Below are 21,566 nucleotides of genomic sequence, written 5' to 3'. Positions count from 1 at the left end.
TAGCAGCCCTGGGCTCCACGTTCCCAAGAGTGAGGCAGCTTGGGGTGGTGACTGGATGGCTCTTCCAGAAGCTTGAAGTGAAAAAGCAAGGTGTAGTGAAGATGCTGAGGATTTTCCATCACACCCCATTACTTTTTTTATTAAAAAAAAAAAATGAGGATTCATGGGAGAAGTTTTTCTTAGTTCTCAGAACCAGCTAGTGATTTTTTTTTTTCCTTATGTTTTTGGTATTGATGTCACTCTGTTTTATTTTTAATTCAGTGGATTGAATTTATTGTAGAAGGAATATGTGGAAATGATAAAAGAATAAACGTTAGTTTTTATGTTATGGACACAATAGTCAGGTAACTGCTTGTATTTTCCGCAGTATAAGCTGCTAGAAAGTTCAGAATCATGTTAGTAGTTCACATCTCTGGATGTACAGCATCTTCTGGAATGAATACTTTGTACTAAACTAAACTCTGGCTATTTGTTCCTAGTCTTACTTTCCCAAGCCATTATTTTACATGTATTATAATAAACTGCTTCAAATTCATCTTGTAAGGAGGTAGGTATATTTTTAAACTAGAATAAAAAGAAAGCAAAGTGAAGGAAGGAGTGTATATTATGCTACCATTTGCATTAAAAAAAAATACATGCCTGTGCTCATACATGCATCAAATATCTCTGCAAGGATAGCCACTTAAGTTACCTGAAGATGCTAGGAGGACAGATGTAGATGGAGGAATCTTATTACTAGCTCTAAGTTATTTTGGATTTTAATTTCATGTCACATACATATTTTTAAAATATTTTTAGAAGTCCTCCCCTTTGCTGTAAAGAGTCACCCAGTTGCTGCAAGCACCGCTCTTCTGGTACAGCTGTTTCACCAACAGGAAGACGTATTCACAGAGGAGACAGTGACCTATCCTCGCCCATGGAGTTTCTGTTGCAACGTGAACTCCCTGGTTCTGTTTACTATACTAGAGCTGCTGAGATATCTATAAATATTCCTACTGGGCTACAGAGAATGAAAGTTTGGCTCATCTCCCATAGTTTGCACTTTAGAAAAAATCAATTTGAGGTAAATAAAATTCTTCCTCCATAACAAAACTGAGTGAGTTCTTAATAGAAAAAGTGCAAAGGGCTGAGGAGTTTCCTAGTGTAAAGCTTTCACTTTCTCTACAAGCCTCACATCCTTATACGTCCCCCAACAGTGATGAGTCTATTTTTGTCAGGTTTATGAGGTATAACTTACATATAGTAAGATAGTAGCATTTACCTTTTTAAGGGTACAGTTCAATAAGTTTTGACAAACACACATAGAACATTTCCATCACCTCAAGAAGTTCTCTCTTTCCCTCTTATAATAAAATCTTCCCACAGCCCTCATTTGGGAGCAAATTTACACTTACAGAGAGCTTGCCCAGATAGTACAGAGACATCTCACATATTCTCTACCAGTTTCCCCTAATGTCGACATCTTACAGAACATGGTATTATACATTTATCAAAACTAAGAAATTGACACTGGTAAATTACTGTTAACTAAACTCTAGACTTTATTAAAAAATCACTAGCTTTTTCCATTGGTATTTTTCTGTTCTGGATCCCACCCAGAAGCCCAGCTAGCCTTTGGTCAGACAGGTCTCCTCTGTGACAGTTTCTCCATCTTTCTTTGCTTTTCATGACCTTGACACTTTTTTAAGAGTACCGGTCAGGTATTTTGTAGTATGTTCCTCAAGTGGAGTTTGTCTTCTGTTTTATCATGGCTAAACAGGGGTTAAGGATTTGAGGGAAATATACAGAGGTGACGTGCCCTTCTCATTGCATCATATCAGGGAACATGATGTCCTCATGATTTCTTGGTTAATGTGACCTTGATCATGACCAGTTTTCTCCACTATGAACTTGCTTTTCCACTTTCCATCCTCTCTTCATTGGAAACGAGTCACTAAGTCCAGCTCAAACTGAAGGGAGGGAATTAAAGTCCACCTCCTAGTGTGGGATGTTTATACCTATTATTTGACCACTGCCCATCCCTTTCTCTTCCTGGTACCCAGTCTTCCTCAGTGAGAATCTGGTAAGGTTCATGGAGAAAACTCTGCAGGAACTATATACTCACACTGTGATTGCAGCTCGTATGGATCCTAGTCCATGCTTGGCATGGCAACTGTTTAGTTTTATCTGAATTCTTCTTATTCACTTGTGTGACCCTGGCATCTCTTCCACTCACACTCTGCACAGCTGAGCCAGGACTTCCCTCCCATCTCTTCTTGGAACACCCTGTCTTTTCTTAGATTTCAGGCTCTTTAGTTACCCACAACCTCAGATCCCTAATGATTTCATGAAGAATTATAACTTTGTTGTTTGTCAAAGTTTTACCTGCTAAAAAGGGCGATGGTCTCTTCAGTTTTCTATATCTGGGATGGAAGCAGAACTTGGTATAATGAATATGAAAAGCAATCCTCTCTCCTCCCCATAGAAAGTGAGATCTAAAGGCTTCATATTTGCTGTGACCTCAGAGAGCATCCTCTGTAAACAACACAACTCCATAGTGAGAAGCAACCACTCCCAAATCAAACCAAACCAAAAACTAGTCTATTGCTGTCTGAATGAACTGGGACTAACACACAGAATGAAGTTTGCCTAGATGGAGCCACAAAGATTCAGCTGGTTTCTTAGACTATAACAGAAGGTACCATATTATTGCTCTGTATTTGGGCAATGGCACCCCACTCCAGTACTCTTGCTTGGAAAATCCCATGGACGGAAGAGCCTGGTAGGCTACAGTCCATGGGGTCGCTAAGAGTCGACACGACTGAGCGACTTCACTTTCACTTTTCCCTTTCATGCACTGGAGAAGGAAATGGCAACCCACTCCAGTATTCTTGCCTGGAGAATCCCAGGGACGGCGGAGCCTGGTGGGCTGCCGTCCATGGGGTCGCACAGAGTCAGACACGACTGAAGCGACTTAGCAGTAGCAGAGAGCATCCATGATTATGTGACTTTCAATGAGGGCAACCATTGGCAGATATTCCCTTGCACATCAAGACCCATGACTGTCCTGGGAATGACTGGAGTCATTCCAAGAATGAATGATCAGGGCCAAGTCCAAGCACATGTTTCCAGAGCCTCTCCGTCTAGTAGCATCCCTCACTCATGCCTCACTTGCCCAAGACACCCTCCATGTAGCCCATGTCTTAGGTAGCCCCATGTCTTAGGTCTGCCATGGCTCCCACCAACTGGGTTTATGTACTCCCTTAACAGCACTTGGGGACATCCCAGCCCCTCCTGAACCATTGAGAAATGTGAGCACATGCTAGTATTTGATCGTGGCAGCAGTGAGAGCCCCGCTATCCTTCCCATAGAACACAGGAATTCTAACCTCACACACTCAGGTCTCTGAAAATTGTGTTCCTTTTTCATGCATTCAACTACTAGCAAATATGGTAAGAATTATGTGGCAGAAATTATGCTGCACACTGGATGTGCATCCAGCCACCTCTGTAAGAACAACTTAACATTTATTTGTCTACATAAGAAGAAGCTAAGCAACACGGATCTTTGTGTTTCAAGTATACAGAGTAACCTTCGTAGTGACTACAGCTGGTATCTGAAAGAACCATTATGAAGTTTCACTTGACCCTCCCAACAGCTCTGTGAGATAGATGAAAGAGAAACTCAGAAACGTTAGATATTTGTCCTACAATTGCACTGTTAGTATCAGAGCCAGGCCTTGAAGTCCTCTGACTTCAAGTAGTGTCCTTAACTGCCTTGATGCTTTGTCTGTCATGCTTGAACCTATCAGATATGTGGTAGAAAGGAGTAAATGTTTGAAACCAAATGCATCCTATTTAAATCAAAAGCACCCCTACCGAGTATAAGAGAAAAGACTGTTCAAGGGTTTAAATGCTTAGATTCAGATCTAAATTTATATCCCTCCATCCAACAGCCTTTTTCTAATCATGGCACTCCAACCAAGACTCAGAGAGTGACCCCTGGACCTGGAGACCCAAACTGTCTGTGACAGTGATAGCAGCTGGCATGTAAGCCCATTATTACCAGCTGAGAGGAAGGTGCACTGTGCGGTTTCTTAGCAGAGGAGAAAAACCCCAAGTAGGTTTACAAAGAATGTTTTGAACCCTCTCAGGGAGTCGTAATTAAGGAAGAACAGTGCACATCCAGTCCAGGCTTCCACAAAAGCACAGATAAATTGTCTGAGGCCTCTGTAGGTGCTGCTCTGCACAGCCAGCCCTGGAGAGCTCAAATCTAATCTGCCTGACGTCCCTGGAGTAAGTGCTGCTCCAGGCATGTTTGAACTTCAGAGGAAGCCTGGCTGAGCCTATTTCATTTTTCCCCAGCAAGTTTACCCAAATGCCAGAGAAGCAAGCCTTTTTTGATTCAGCACACTGTGCACTGGAGCAAGAGAGCTATCGCTTGCTCATTTCACCTGGTGGGACATTTTTGGAGTTTGCTTTCAAAAGAAGAGACAAGACTGTCTTCTCGCAGTCTTCTCAGGAAATATAAATGAGGGCAAGAGCAACTTCTCGATTTCACACAGAGGAGTAACCAGAAGACTTGATGATTTTCTCTATGATTTCAAACAAGCCAAAAAAAACCCCCAAAAAACAAGTGGTCAGGCTTCATCTTTAGGGATGAATAATATATCATCCAGGAGGCTTTTCAGCAGAATGGATTTGCCAACTTTCAGTGTTTGTCCTGAAGGAAACATTCGCTGAGTCAAAACATTTACGTTGTAAAGTCAGGAGAATGTGTCAGCCTTCCCTGAGGTAATGTCACAACATCTTGACAAAACATATGCCACAATAAAATTATATCAGAGCAAAAATAAATAAATCAATCAATGGTTATATTTGTATGTGTTACACACCTCCGCCTAAACTTACTTCAGTTCCACTTACTCAGATGAAAACTTTGCAAATAAATTAAGAGAAATAAATTGTTCCCAATAAAAGAGGAATTCCTGAAAAGTTTATTTCAAGTGGACCAGAATATCTTTATAACCCAGTCCTGTATTTCATAGGTTTATTTGAGCCCTACACCCTTCATCGTAATTGTTCTACGCAATGAAAACTCGTACAGTAAACTGATGATATTTGTAAAGAATATGTTTGGAATCCCTTTTGAATCCTAAATTCCTAAGCATGGGAAAGTTTGAAAGAGTTGCTTGTGTCCTACATACATTTCACAACACAAATGAAAACTTCAAATATAAGCAATGAAAAATAGAGCTTCTCAGGTTGGATGGAGGTGAAGCAGAGAGCACAGAGCTCCATCTCTTCATTTTCCTCTTCACTAGACAGTTAATCCCTTTCCACACCCCCTCTTGCCTCCCTCCTCTCCTGCCATCCCCATACCCAACTGATGGTCCCTTAGGCACCTCTGGGAAATTTGGAGGCAATGTGGAGCAGCTGTTTGAAAGCAGCTGCTCTAACTGATACCTATAAACGCCGTGCTGTACTCATCTGCCAGCAGAGATAAATGGCCTCTCTCTATTTGATTTCTAGGAAGAAGTTAAGTCAGCTTCGGTTCTATGTTCAGATTCGTGTTTGATGTACTATTGCTTTTAACGACTGTAATAAAGTTGTCATAGTCATCTACTCACCTCTAGGTTCTCCTTCTTATCCCTTGAGGATTTTAAGCACCTGATACACTCTCTCCCCATCAGTTCTATCCCTGATATAATTCTTAGTGACTTCAGTATCCAAATAGATGATTCTCCTAAAAGTCTGACTTCTCATTCTTGATTTCTCTTCCTCCAGTGATTTTCCATATCCCACAGTCAGCCATCTGCTCCCTTGGCCATGCCCTGGATTGAGTCCTTGTTTATAAGTGCGCTCCCTCAATAATCTCAGTAATTTTGCTGTCTGACCACCATCCCCTATCTTAATATCTCCCTCCCAGTTACTCGGATTCCAGTGGTTCAACCTTACAAGCCCCCAGTCCATTGATCCTACTATTTACTATCACTTTACCTCTTTTGTCCTGAGTTCCTTCCAAGCTTAGGTTCCTTGGTTCAGTCTTATATTTATTTCCTCACCCCTGACAAAATGCCATTCTGGTCTTTCAAAATGTAGATTTTGTTATTGTTTGGTAGGCTGAGACCAACAGATCAGGAGATAACTGCCATTGAAAAGCTAATATGTTACACTCACAGATCCCAGGACGGGAGTCGGAGAGTGGGGAGGTGGGAGTGGGGGGTGGGATGCGCTGTGCTAGAGGTAGTGTGGGGGAATGACACAGAGAAGCACCAGGGTCAGGAGGCAGAAGGAGCAAGCAGGAAGCTGAAGTAAGAACCTTTATTGTGGTTTCCGCAGGAAGGAAGTAGGGAGGCAGAGCAAGCAGGTTTAAAATCGACTAGTTTGAATCATTTCAGAGGACCTGGGGCAAGGTTCTCTGGGGTGATTAGACAGAGGAAAAGTACCCAAGTGTGAAAGCCAGCAGGCGAGATGGTTGAGAGTGTGGGCTCTGGATTGCTTGGTTTGCATATGAAAGGTGTGTTCACAGACAAGTCCTTTACTAGCTCTAGGAATTGGCAGCAATGAGAAAGGAAATCTCTCAAGGGTCAGCAAAGTCCCAGATGTCAAATCATCAGAAACATATCCTTAACGCATCTGGTTAAACACAGCCCTCTTCTTACTTTTCACCAGCACCCAGGCAGCTGGGTGTGATTGAAGCAAGACTCACAATGGTGCTGACTGGCCTCACTGTAAATGTGTGAGCAGCACAAAACTCCAGAGTTGCCCCTTCTATTGACTTTGTCGGTCCACTGTCCCAATCTCCTGGCTTTTTAAAAGCTCTTCCTTCTTCTCGAGCGTCCAACAACTTCTTTCCCATTTTCCTCTCTTTGCTTCTTCTTTCACTGAGAAAATAAAAATAATCAGAAATAAATTTCCACACATTCCCACCATGACAATCACCTGTACCCACTTCCTCCGCCTTCTCTCCTGTTAAAACGGTGAGCCTCCAGGGTGACCCCTCTGCTTCGGCTCTTCCTCTCTCCTGCTCAGAAGGAACCTCTTTCCCATGTAGCCTCTCTAGTGTGTCAACAGTTGCACCTTCTCTTCTGAATCATCCCATCAAACGTAGAGATTGTAACCTCCCTCCTGAGAAAGGAAAGAACTCTCTTGACTCTACATCTTCCTTCAGATCCTGCCCAGTTTCTCTGCTCCCCTTTACAGTAAATTCTTCTAAAGAGTTTTCTGTCTACTTTCTCTGCTTCCATTCTTTCTTGAATCCACTCAGGCTGTTGCTTCTCTTCACGCTGCCAAAACTGGTTTTATTGAGGTCTCTAATGACCTCCATCTTGCCAAAACCAATGGTAATTTCCCACTAACCATTTAATTGAATGTATCAGTGTTATTTTTTATAAATTCATTTATTTTTAATTGAAGGATCATTCCTTTACAGTGTTGGTTTCTGTCAAACATCAACATGAAACAGTGCATCATTTCATGCCCCTAGAGATACTCTTTAGCCTCCTGGAAACCATCCTCTCTTGATTCTCTTCCTATCTTACTCTTTCCCACTCTAAATACTAGAGTGTCCAAAGCTGAGTCCTCAGACTTCTCTGTCTTCACTCTTTCTGTGAATGATCTCATCCTCTCATGGCTTAAAAGTCCATCTGCATGCTGATGCATCTAAAATGTTTATCTCTAGACCAACTCCAGGCTTGTCTATCCAGCTGCCAAGTAGACCTCTCTGCTTGGACTTTTAATAGGCATCACAGATTTAACATGTCCCAAAACAAATCCTTATTTTCCTCTATTCCTTCTATCATCTTCTGCATCTTCACTGTTGAACTCTTAAGTTTCCAACTGCTCAGATTCTAACTTTGGAGCCATCCTGGATTCTTCTTTCTTCTGCACACCATATCCAGAGCATGAGTAAATTCTGTCAGCTTTCCTTTTTAAATGTAGGTACAGTCTGACCTCTTTTTAGCTCCTCCACCTGGTCCATGCCACCATCATTTCTTCATCTGTCGTTTCTCACCCAATTTATTGTACTAACTGCTTGTCTGTTTCTGTTTTTCCTCTACACCTGAGTTGTTGCACCATCACCCTTCCACCACCCCTCCTTACCACCAAATCTGGCTACCCTCCAGCTCTGGTTATAGTCTTGGCTTCACCAGCATCAGGGGGTGTGACCTTTGGCAATGACTTTCCCCTCACTGGGTCTCTTTCTTCCTCTGTGAACCAATAGTGGATTAGGGTATTTAGGTTTTTTGTAGCTTGAATATCTTAGGGTCATCTGTTTATCACACTGACCCTTGAAAGTGTTAACCCCCCCTTTTATGCATGGGGGGGCAGTCTGATTTAATGCTCCCAACTGACTTACATTCCTGAGCTTCTCATAGTACCCTGCACCTACCTCTATGTGTTGTTTTTCACATGGTTCCATAATCCGTGATTCACTTGAGTCTCTCCCCTCATGGGACTATGAGCCGCACTAAGGCAGGGAGCCATGTCCTAGCTGTCTCTGTGTCTTTAGAATCCAGCACAGTGCCTGGTATACAGTAATGCTCAGTAAAGGTGCATTATGTGAATGAATAGAAAGCAGAACCCCTTCAAGCTGGGGAAAGGATAGAGAAAAGAAGATAACAGAGATAAAGCCCCGAGGGATGAAGGCAAATGAGGATGCTGGGGCAAAAGGCAAAGTCCACAGTGACTGGTTTGAAGAAAAGGGGTGGGGATACCCCAGGAAGGCCTGAATATAGTGGGGCCTATTGGGGGGTGGGGGTCACTAAGTTGCACTGCAGAGCCAGCCTGAGCTCATTCTCAAGGAGAGAGGTAGCTCCATGCATTCAAGGAGCTAACTAGCTTGTGGGGCAGCTAACTCATGGATGGACTAGAAGCCATGTAAAATTATACCAGATGGCGCAAGAGCAGTAATGAAGCTCTGAAGAATGTGGTATAGATTATTAACACTGTAGATTAGCCAGGGAGAGATAATGTGGGCAAGAGCCTGTTTCCTGCTCAGCTGAAGACAAATCTATTCCTCCTTCCAGATTTTTTAAATCTACATGTAATTTCTTGTGTTGATGCCCTTGTGAGGCAAACAAGGCCTTCATGCCAGACTCACAATGGCAGGAATTCAGTGGGCCTTGTTCCAAAGGCTTCTGATTCCCTTTCAGTGAACTGTGTCAGATATAGAAGTTAAAAGGCTTCACCCACATGTTCACAGCCACAAGACCCTCCCTGGCAATAGGGTCTGTAAGTGATGGCCCCCCTCCCATTACACCCTACTTAGCTAACCCTCCATGAAGCCAGGGGATGTGTCTGTCTGCTTGCTGCTGCTTCCCTTTGTGTGGCTTTTACCTGAGAGACAGTTGTTGCTCGATGAGATTTCTGGAAGAATGACTGAAGAAGCCTCAGCATTCTGTGTTGTGGGTGGGAAGATTTGCAACTAATTGGCTTATGTGTGAAATGTCTACATATCCAGGAAGAATTTTATTTATATGTAAGGAAACGAGTTATTTACAGGGGAAAATTGTTTAGGAGTACCTCCATTTTTTGAAATTTGAGTTTATCATATAGCATTGTATTTCCTTTTTTTCAGTGTGGTAGGAATCCCAAATTGGGTCCAAGCTCTGTCCGCCACTGGAGATCAGACCCCCTGGACAACATACAGTGAACCTTCTGGGAAGGTCTGCCAGAAGCTGGCCAGCACAATGACTGCTGTGCCTCCAAGGTAAGGACTCTTCCTGAGAAGAGACAGGGGCAGGTTCTGTGGGGAAAGACGCAGGAGGAAAATCGGATTCATATACAAGGAAAGGAGATGTGTGCATGTCGGGTGGAAAAGTACAGCCAACCATCAGAGTAAAAATGAAAACGGCTATTTCATTAAAAACACATTCTTAGATACTGAGCATTAATAGCTTGGTTTGATACCCTTCTATACTGTGACCTTGAGAGTGTGATACTGATACCTAGTGAGGACCTGAAGAAGGAAGCCAGATGAGGAGAGAAGAAAGCCGTGGCTGGTGCCACATTATTCAGTTCAGTTCAGTTCAGTCCCTCAGTAGTGCCTGACTCTGCAACCCCATGGACTGCAGCATGCCAGGCTTCCCTGTCCTTCACCAACTCCTGGAGCTTGCTCAAACTCACATCCATTGAGTCGGTAATGCCATCCAACCATCTCATCCTCTGTCTTCCCCTTCTCCTCCTGCCTTCAGTCTTGCCCAGCCTAAGGGTCTTTTCCAAAGAGTCAGTTCTTCTCATCAAGTGGCCAAAGTATTGGAGTTTCAGCTTCAGCATCGGCCCTTCCAATGAATATTCAGGACTGATTTCCTTTAGGATGGACTGGTTGGATCTCCTTGCAGTCCAAGGGACTCTCAAGAGTCTTCTCCAACAACATAGTTCAAAAGCATCAATTCTTTGGCACTCAGCTTTCTTTATAGTCCAACTCTCACATCCATACATGACTACAGGAAAAACCATAGCTTTGACTAGACAGACCTTTGTTGGCAAAGTAACATCTCTGCTTTTTAATATGCTGTCTAGGTTGGCCATAGCTTTTCTTCGTAAGCACATAAGTAGAGCAACTGGCAACTACCAGGGATAGTTAGGAGGGTCTAAGTTCTGCTTGAGAAAGCAGAGAGTCAATGAAATATAAGTAATTGCTGACAATACTCTTGGACAATACCTACAGGTGTAGACTAGCAAGGAGGAAATACAAAGTGCCCAGACTCTGGGCTTGTAATGCCTGAAACTGCCTAGTTGTCTGACCTTGGACAAATCACATAATGCTCTGTGACTCAGTCTCCATAACTGTAAAATTAAAAAAAAAAAAGTACCTAATTCATAGGATTGATGTGAAAATTAAATGAGTAATGAATCTGCCTGCAATGCAGGAGACCCAGGAAATGTGGGTTCAATCCCTACATCAGAAAGATCCCCTGGAGGAGGAAATGGCAACCCTTGCCTGGGAAATCCCATGGACAGAGGAGCCTGGCAGGCTACAGTCCATGGGGTTGCAGAGTCAGACTCAACTGAGCACACAATACACATAATACATGCAAAGCTCCTTAAAGAGGATCTGACAGATAATCAAAATGGTGGTTGTTTGTATTGCTACAGTGGTTGTATTTCTGGAGACCTGAGGAAGATACAGCTCAATAACAATTCCTAGTATATTCTGTGTAGATGAGTATCTTCACGGTGTTTTCTTCCCTTTAAAAGGTGGAGCATATTTTCCTCCTGTTGAATGTGGGATGAACTCAGAGATTTGCTTTCAGTCATTTGAATGTGGTAGAAATGATCGTATGTGATTTCTGAAGCTTGGTCATAAAGGAAGAGTCACTTGACTCTTACTTTCTTAGATAGATCACTCAGTCTCAGGGAACCCAGGGGTCATATCCCAGCACAGTCGAGTAGACTGTAGAGTGGCCATGTGTGGAGGAACTAAGCCCTCTCACCAACATCCAGCACCAGTTTGCCAGTTGTGTTGTCAGTGAGCCATCTTGGAAATAGATCATCCAGCCCCAGGCAAGCCTTCAGATGAGTGTAGCCCCAGCTGAGAGTTTGACTACAGTCACCCAGACAGGCTGCTCTCAAATTCCTGACCCACAGAAACTTTGATGGGTCATAAATGCTTATTACTATTAGGTTGGCCAAAAGATTCATTGAGGTTTACCCATACCATCCTATGAAAAATCCGAACAAACTTTTTGGCCAATCAAATATTTTAAGTGGCACAGTAGTAAAGAATCCACCTGCCAATGTAAGAGATGAGGGTTCTATCTCTGGGTCTGGAAGATCCCCTGGAGTAGGAAATGGCAACCCACTCCAGTATTCTTGACTAGAAAATTTCATGGACAGACGAGCCTGGCAGGCTGCAGTTCATAAGATTGCAAAGAGCAAGACATGACTGAGCACAGCACACACACAATACTTCAAGCCACTAAGTTTTGGGGTGGCTAGACAGTGAACACAATCCTCATTAACTGAACATAGTATTGTATTTTTTTCAACAGGAATTGGCATGAAAGTGGATTCAAAACTGAGTTTTCATGTAATTGGGTTTTCAATATAAGAAAATTGTTTAATTAAATATGACAATAGTTGTAATTTTGGAGATTGTGTTGACTGCAAGTAATAAAAGTCCCACATTAAATTGGCTTATATACTCATGTACCTATCAGCTCCCATAGTAGAAGTCCATAAGTAGTGTGGGTTCCAGTGCTGACTTATCCAGGGGCACTGCTGCATCAACCTGCAATTCTCTTGCCCCAAACCTCCCTCACTGTCAGCCTCTTCCTCAAGCTGAATAACAGGATGGCTGCAGCATTTCCAAATCTCACATCAGTGCATGCCAGCACCTAAAAAAAAGTGTCACTTCTGGAAGCTAGCCCAGAAGAGTGAAGATGAATATTTCTTGATACACTTCATTGGCCAAAATTGAGTCACATAGCATTTCCTAAGTCTTCACTGGGAAAAAAGCTGGGATTACCTGCAGGTCACTCAGGGCCACCCCTGCAGGCAGAGGTGTCAGCTTTCCTCAGGGCCTCTGAAATGGGTGGGAGAGAGTTGGGCAGCTAAATAGTGTAGAGTAGTGTAGAGAAAAGAAAGAGGGGATCTATGTTGGAGAGGCCACCTACAACAGAGGTTATGTGAAGTGATTGAAACAAACAAGAGCCATTAGAGCTTCCAGTTCCTTTGAGAGACATGGGAAGAAAATAGCTAATCAGTTCAGTTCAGTCACACAGTCATGTCAGACTGTTTGCAAACCCATGGACCACAGCAGGCCAGCCCTCCCTGTCCATCACCAACTGCCAGAGTTTACCTAAACTCATGTTCATTGAGTCGGTGATGCCATCCAACCATCTCATCCTCTGTTGTCCCCTTATCCTCCTGCCTTCAATCTTTCCCAGCATCAGAGTCTTTTCAAATGAGTCAGCTCTTCACATCAGGCGGCCAAAGTATTGTAGTTTCAGCTTCAACGTCAACACTCAGGACTGATATCCTTTAGGATGGACTGGTTGGATCTCTTTGCAGTCCAAGGGACTCTCAAGAGTCTTTTCCAACACCATAGTTCAAAAGCATCAATTCTTCAATGCTCAGCTTTCTTTATAGTCCAACGAGAGAGGGCATCAGAGGACAGACAGACTGAAACCATAATCACAGAAAACTAACCAATCTAATCACATGGACCACAGCCTTTTCTAACTCAATGAAACTAAGCCATGCCGTGTAGGGCCACCCAAGATGGACAGATCATGGTGGAGAGTTCTGACAAAATGTGGTCCACTGGAGAAGGGAATGGCAAACCACTTCAGAATTCTTGCCTTGAGAACCCCATGAACAGTATGAAAAGGCAACAAGACAGCACACTTAAAGATGAACTCCCTAGGTCGGTAAGTTCCCAATATGCTACTGGAGATCAGTGGAGAAATAACTCCAGAAAGAATGAAGAGACAGAGCCAAAGCAAAAACAACACCCAGTTGTGGATGTGACTGGTGATACAGGCAAAGTCCAAAGCTGTAAAAAGCAATATTGCATAGGAACCTGGAATGTTAGGTCCATGAATCAAGGCAAATTGGAAGTGGTCAAACAAGAGATGGCAAGAGTGAACGTCGACATTTTAGGAATCAGTGAACTAAAATGGAGTGGAATGGGTGAATTTAACTCAGATGGCCATTATATCTACTACTGTGGGCAAGAATCCCTTAGAAGAAATGGTGTAGCCCTCATAGTCAACAAAAGAGTCCAAAATGCAGTACTTGGATGCAATCTCATAAATGACATAATGATCTCTGTTCATTTCCAAGGCAAACCAATCAATATTACGGTAATCCAAGTCTATGCCCTGACCAGTAATGCTGAAGAAGCTGAAGTTGAAAGGTTTTATAAAGACCTACAAGACCTTCTAGAACTAACACCCAAAAACATGTCCTTTTCATTATAGGGGACTGGAATGCAAAAGTAGGAAGTCAAGAAACGCCTGGAGTAACAGGCAAATTTGGCCTTGGAGTATAGAATGAAGCAGGGCAAAAGCTAATAGAGTTTTGCCAAGGTAGCAAACACCCTCTTCCAACAACACAAGAGAAGACTCTACACATGGACATCACCAGATGGTCAACACCGAAATCAGATTGATTATATTCTTTGCAGCCAAAGATGGAGAAGCTCTATACAGTCAGCAAAAATAAGACTGGGAGTTGACTGTGGCTCAGATCATGAACTTCTTATTTCCAAATTCAGACTTAAATTGAAGAAAGTAGGGAAAACCACTAGACCATTCAGGTATGACCTAAATCAAATCCCTTACAATTGTACAGTGGAAGTGACAAATAGATTCAAGGGATTAGATCTGATAGACAGAGTGCCTAATGAACTATGGATGGAGGTTCACGACATTGTACAGGAGGCAGTGATCAAGACTATCCCCAAGCAAGAGAAATGCAAAAAGGCGAAGTGGCTGTCTGAGGAGGCCTTACAAATAGCTGTGAAAAGAAGAGAAGTGAAAGGCAAAGAAGAAAAGGAAAGATATACCCATTTGAATGCAGAATTCGAAAGAATAGCAAGGAGATATAAAAAAAAGCCTTTCTCAGTGATCAATGCAAAGAAAGAGAGGAAAACAATAGAATGGGAAAGACTAGAAAGCTCTTCAAGAAAATTAGAGATACCAAGGGAACATTTCATGCAAAGATGGGCTCAATAAAGGATAGAAATAGTATGGACCTAACAGAAGCAGAAGATGCTAAGAAGAGGTGGCAAGAATACACAGAAGAACTGTGCAAAGAATAGTTAATAAACTTCTACAAATCTTGACGACCACACATTTTATGATGTTCCCACAGGCTTTACTTCCTAGTTGAGGTTTTCTTTCATCTCTGGTCATTTTTTTGTTTTTATGTGAAATTATTTTTTTAGTTATAGAATTTATAATTTAATAAATACTTCAGATTATTAAAGGAATTTAAAGCTTTAATAAAGCTCTCAGCTTATTTATAGGTCACTTTGGGGAGGAGAGAGGTTTGGAAGAGGTCTCTTCATAACACAGGTTAAAATATGCATTCTTTTCTGAGCCAGAGCAACTTCATGCAGGGCTGTTCTTCATGTTATTAGGTGGCCTTTAATATTTTTGAAATACGGCATAATTAGGAGCCCGAACCTTACTCTAACGTTTATAGCAGCACTTTGTCAAACTAGGTTTCGGATCGTATACAAATTCTGACACTAGAGGGAGTGCATAATGTATTACGGAAAGAAAAAGCATACACCTAATAAATCCAAGGTAAAAATGCAGAGTAGCAAGACAAGACCTTCATTATAGTCTGCCCTCCCAGCTCCATCCCCCTTTATCCTCCAAAACAATATCACTGGAGGTCTCTTGCCCCCTTGTAGGTAGTTTGAATTTGTAGGAGGTTAGTAGGTTGCTTGTATTACTGTGGAAAGAATGCTTTATTTTAGAGTCTTACCAGTGTTTTCATTTTTAAAAGGAGACATATTATTTCCTACTTCTCACATGTTGAATGGCAAAATTAAAATTACTCCTTGCTGCTTTATTCTGTTTCTGACTTGGTCAACACGTAGTAATCATATTTTTAAAATGAAAAGACCAAAGGTTTAGTCTTTGCTTAGAAAATGCACTCTAGTCTTCTGAAAGTCACTCCCTTACTAAAGGTGCCACTCCAATTATTTAGCAGCTAATGGCAAACAATTAGCAAATCATATTTAAGGAATTTTTATTTCCTCATGCCAAAAGTCTCCATGCTCTAACAAAATGGAATGCCTAAATGGCTGAAAATGTGAAAATGGCTGCAGATAGACTGAGCTATTAACATAGCAACAAAGGGCTGGCTTAAACAGTAAATGATTGCTGCCATTTGGTGAGACTCAACTGTTCCTGAAAAATGTGATAACTGCCATGTGCTTTTCTATAACCTTTTTGTGGATTCATTATGCATTCCACTGTTATCTTACATCCATCTACTGCTCAATCAGTCTTTGAGCTACCAGTAAACTGTCTCTTTAATGGCAATCAAAATTAGAAAAATTTAAAAAGCAAGCTCATTATGAGAAATCCTGGCTTCTATCCAGATGGGTGAAATGACCCATACAAAGGAAACATCCAGAACTACATTACTTACTTCTAAAGCACCAAACATGCCTCAGACTACAGTATATTTGTCCAGACTTAACTGCCAGACTTCTGGCTAACGACATTTCACCATAATGGCTTTTGAAAAGTGAAACCAGTTTTCAGGCAATGACTCCTTTTTTGAATTTTGGGGTTTTTTTTTTGGAATAATGCTTTTTTCATTTGAAAACACACTAAATAGACACACCACCGGAAGTACTGTTTCGACATTTCAGTTTAAGTCAAAAACACGCATCCATTTATTCAGTACAAAAGTTTCTAGTTAACAAATATCATGTGAAACAAATCTGAATTGTGCCCCTTGGTTGGATGGACCTGAGACATTTTGCCTTTGTGTGTCCTCTGAGTGACTAGGACAAGAAAGTAGCCACTTCAATGGCTACTCAGTCTGTGAGGAGCATGTGTCATTTTTATACACCTCCAAAGACTCACCTTTATATTGCTGTACAGGTATCTTTCTGTGCTTTAATTTTATTGTTAAATGAATTTGAGTGCACTCCTGAGCCCCAGAAATGTTGTGTGAGTCAACCACCTGACACCCCCTCTTCCATGCTCTGTACCCCTCTCCCACCCACCAGCACCTACTAGCAGACTTTTCTCCCTCCCTTGATAGACTTTTGTTACTTTCTGTCTACAAATTGTATTAATTTATTTTCACATTGTTGTGTATTACTTAGATAACTTTGTCTTTATCATGGAATGTTTTCATGTTGGTTAGTGAAATGTGGCTAGGCATCTTGGATTGGTGTGAAATTAATCATGATTTTTTCCATGAAGATGAAGTAAAGCGCTTTTTCACTTAACAGCTTTGTACTTAGTGGCAGAGTTTCCAGGAATGCATTAAAGATGTTAAGCAAGGATAGATGTGTACTGAAGCACAAAACAAGCACTGGGTAAGTCTGTAACCATGAAATTTCCCACATTCCACAGCGTAGCAAGTGATGACCTGGAAGAGACCAGAATAAAACCGTGCTGTGTTAGTATTCAGGATTAGTATTAGTAGCTCAATATGGCAGGTGGTTTCCAGAGTTTCTGGAGATTTCATTTGGGGAAGTGGGGAGTTGCTTGGGAAAAGGAAAATGTCTCCATCCAGAATCGCTTGGTAATTCAGGAGGTTCATGGATAACCTGACAATCCCCTTAGATATATCTGCTGCTGCTGCTACTGCTGCTGCTAAGTCGCTTCAGTCGTGTCCGACTCTGTGCGACCCCATTGACGGCAGCCCACCAGGCTCCGCCGTCCCTGGGATTCTCCAGGCAGGAACACTGGAGTGGGTTGCCATTTCCTTCTCCAGTGTATAGAAGGGAAAAGTGAAAGTGAAGTCGCTCAGTCATGTCCGACTCTTAGCGACCCCATGGACTGTAGCCTACCAGGCTCCTCCATCCATGGGATTTTCCAGGGAAGAGTACTGGAGTGGGGTGCCATTGCCTTCTCCGTAGATGTATCTGGTGATTTTTAAAAATGATTTTACATCTCTTTTTATGCTTTACAAGGATCAGGCAGCAGATTTGTTGGTGCATTGGTTCCCAGATGGCACTACTGGTAAAGAACACACCTGTCAATGCAGGAGGTGTAAGAGACTCGGCTTTGACCCCAGGGTTGGGAAGATCCCCTGGAGGAGGAATTGGCAACCCACTCAAGTATTCTTGCCTGGAGAATCCCATGGACAGAGGAGCCTGTCAGACTACAGTCCATAGGGCCAGCACAGTCAGACATGTCTGAAGCAATAGGGTCAGTCTAGTCTAAATTGCTAGACTACAATTTAGGTTAAATGCTGAGTTTATTTGTATAATTTTTACATACAAAGTTTTCTACCCTTTGATAGCTGAGTACCATTGTTTCATGTATCCTATGCACAGAATTCAGACTATTATGGAAAATCTCCCAAGAAAATTTTGTATCTAAGTGCAGGCTGGTTAGTGTTAACACAACTATAGGAATCCAATCTGGTGTGATTATTTATCCTTAGATCTCCTGTTGTGTTCAAAATGCTATACATACAATGGAATAGATACCCAAACAGTAGAAAATATTTTCTATTAGATATCTTCAGTGGGAAATGGTTGTTTGAGATGTTAAGGGAAACAACAGTATTTTCAAAACAAATCTAAATTCTAAAGGCATCCAAGATTGTGTCTTATCTAGGTCTATGAAAAAGAGGTTGGAAAAAAGCACAACACAGTTGTCTGTCCATGAAAAATTAATCAGTAGTGGTGAAGAAAATTTTTTATTGACGTAGAAAGGTGTTTACAATGTACTGTGAAGTGAAAAAAGCAAGTTACAGAAGAGAATCTCCATTTTTTAAGGAAGATGTGTATAGAAAAGAGATATAGCAAAATGTAAAAATGTAATTATTAATAATAAAATTATAGGTACTTTTATCTTCAAACTTATTTGTATTTTAAAAAGTTTTTCAAACAATGAGCACATATTACTTGTTTGATATTTTATATATGAAGTTTAAAAACACCAATAGATAGTAATAGCTTGATGTTCACTTTGAATAAGGTTTAGACCAGTGAGTAAGATTTATTGAACTGAGCTGCACACAGAAATGCCTAGTGGGAAGAATCTGGAGGTGGTGACTCCTCCTTGCAGAAAAGAGTGGGAACAGTGACTAATTAAATAACGAAGTCCCTGCCCTCACAGAGCTTGAACGGGAGTGAGTAGAAAATGATGGTAAAAATTAATAAACAGAAACCTCAATTAAAATAGAGGCAGGAGGCCAGAAGTGGGAGCTCTCGGGCACAGCCCAGCAGGAAGAAGAAAGACTTCTTTTTGCCTGGCAAGTTCTCGGCCAATGAGAGACTGTCACAACTTAACCAGTGAAAAGGCATTATACTTCAAACTCCAATGGACTGTTTGCTATAGCTCCCCCTAACTTCGTTTGAAAATGAAAGTCGCTCAGTTCTGTCTGACTCTTTGTGGACCCCATGAACTATACAGTCTATGGAATTCTCCAGGCTAGAATACTGGAGTAGATAGCCTTTCCATTCTCCAGGGGATCATCCCAACCCAGAGATCGAACCCAGGTCTCCCACATTGCAAGCGGATCCTTTACCGTCTGAGCCACCAGGGAAGCCCCCCTAACCTCCTTTTCCTCTCTATAAAAGAGTTCTCCTCTCCTTGTAGTTGGGGACTTGCATGGGCTTTACATTCAGCTTGCCCTCGTTACAGACCCTGAATTGCAATTCTTTACTGATCTCAAATAAACCCATTTTTGCTGGAAAAATAACTAGCAGTCAGTTTGAGGTCAACAATTCTGTAAATGAAGAGCTTTAATATAATGTCATTGGTTATATGAGAGAAGCACACGCATGGAGAACTGTGGGAGTATGGCTAGAGACATTCATTCTGGGATTTTGGGGAGATCTTCCTGGAGGACAGCGTCATGTAGTGTCCAGTTAGCTCAGTCTCCTCAGAAGTTAAGTGCCTGATCCAAGATCATACAGCCTTGTAGGGGCCAAATCTTAAGTCAAACCTTGTTTTCTGACACCTAGAAGAAGAAGAAAGTGAAAGTCGCTCAGTCCTGTCTGACCATTGAGTTCTCCAGGCCAGAATACTGGAGTGAGTAGCCGTTCCCTTCTCCAGGGGATCTTCCCAACCCAGGGATCAAACCCAGGTCTCCCACTTTGCAGGGAGATTCTTTACCAACTGAGTATCAGGGAAGCCCGTCTGACACCTAATCCTCTACCAATATTGACTTTCACAAGTTGGGACAAGAGGTCTGAAAAGGATGCAGAAGACATCCCCTTTTCCAGAATATCCCTTTCCTATAATTCACAGCAACACACTTGAAACAAACCACCAAGGCATCAGCCTGTAGATATTATTAGTGAAGGCAGCCCTCTCAGGCAGTTTGACCTGGCACAAAAGTTGTCAGATTAATGGCATTAGGAAATTTGCAAATCAAATGGTTCATTACTTATGATACTATACTTGCAAATAGGATTATGTTGATTATGCACTATAAATAGCATTTTAAAGCAACTCCCTCAAGACAGAAAGGGCTGAAATCTTGCTAGTCAGGCTTTTAAACTAAGGATCATTGAACTGCTAAACAGATGAAGCCCGGGGGTCAGAGATTAGCAGCCCAGTGTGGTTTTGGAGAGCCAGGATTCTGCTCATGGTTTCATGTTGTGACATCTTTTCACCAAAAGATGAAACAGAGGAGAGCAATCGATGAGGGAACCATCACGAGAGCATCCCCTCATTTCAGAAGAGAGTCAGTGCTACAGCCTGAGTCAGCCTTGACTGCACTGAGCCACTGCCCAGGCCAAGACAACTGAATCCCCAGGGGAGAGAGGGCTGGGTGAGAGTGAGCTCAGAGGAGAACTTCAAGGCTTCGACCTCAGTTGCCACTTCTGTCAGCTTCACAGCACATCTCTCTGAATAAACTTGTCTCATTGTATAATCTTTTGCCCTCCTTTTTCAAGAAATCCAGCCAGTCTTACACTGTCCCTTTTCCAAACTACAGTGATCATATGGTAAATACTCAAGGAAGATGGCATTAGCTCACTTAAGTCCAAACTGAGTCACTGAGTGCTACACATGTGCCTGTGTGCTAAGTCACTTCAGTTGTGTCCGACTCTTTGCGGCCCTATGGACTGTCACCTGCCAGGCTACTCTTTCCATGGGATTCTCCAGGCAAAAATACTGGAGTGGGTTGCCATGCCCTCCTCCAGGGGATCTTCTCGACCCAGGAATCGAACCTCCATCTTTTATATCTCCTGCATTGGTGGAAGGTTCTTTACCACTAGCACCACCTGGGAAGCCCAAATCCAAACTGGCTCTATGTAAAAAGTTCCCAGCTTGCTGCATCTGTTCACTTATTCCATTCTACTTGAAGGTTAGGCTGGGAAGATCTTCCCTATTAGTGAGATTATATTTTGTAATTTATTTTTATGCCACAGCCCCAAAGCATTTCTTTGCAGAACATCAATCAGTAAAGTCTAAATAAATTAAGCATTTGGAAAAGACTACATTATATCAAAATTGGATTTAAAATATTCTGTTCCTTTTAAACATAGAAATAAGTACATCAATAATAATGTTTCCCCATACAAAATGTTTCCCCATATAAAATTCCTGGCAAAGTTGTTTTAAAATATAAAGACGGGACATTTAAATCTACATTTCATATGTGAAGAACCAGGGCTGCTTATTTTCTTAAGCAAGCTAAACATGTCCCCTGAAATTCTCTAGGTCTTATTAATGTGCTTTGAGAAGTCACTCTTCATAAGTAACCAGAGGTAAATGTAATCCTCTCTGTCTGAATTCTTATAAATTCTAAGTCGACATAATCCTATTTCACTGTAAATCTTTTCCCCTCCATTTTATAAATGTGCCTATACCTTCCCACCCCCATCCCCACCTCTCCAAATCCACTTAATAGATATGGAAAATGTATTCTGTTACTAATGAAAGTTTACATCCTCTTGAGTTTTTCATTCTCAGT

General features: G+C 41.9%; 1 protein-coding gene across 2 annotated transcripts in view; it reads left to right on the top strand.

Moving 5' to 3' along the window:
* The window catches only part of PALS2 (protein associated with LIN7 2, MAGUK p55 family member), a 405,603-nt gene that overhangs the window by 93,365 nt on the left and 290,672 nt on the right, over window positions 1–21,566 (top strand). For both annotated transcript variants that reach the window (XM_081533867.1, XM_081533868.1), the window contains exon 4: window positions 9,562–9,693. The gene's annotated coding sequence lies outside the window, so the exon portion shown is untranslated. The remainder of the gene's footprint in view (window positions 1–9,561; window positions 9,694–21,566) is intronic.

Source organism: Giraffa tippelskirchi, chromosome 10 (genome assembly GCF_054371585.1).
Source record: "Giraffa tippelskirchi isolate mGirTip1 chromosome 10, T2T-mGirTip1v1.2.pri, whole genome shotgun sequence".
Taxonomy (NCBI): Eukaryota; Metazoa; Chordata; class Mammalia; order Artiodactyla; family Giraffidae; genus Giraffa; species Giraffa tippelskirchi.
The sequence above is the reverse complement of the archived record's forward strand: the minus strand, read 5'-3'. Positions and strand labels throughout refer to the sequence as shown.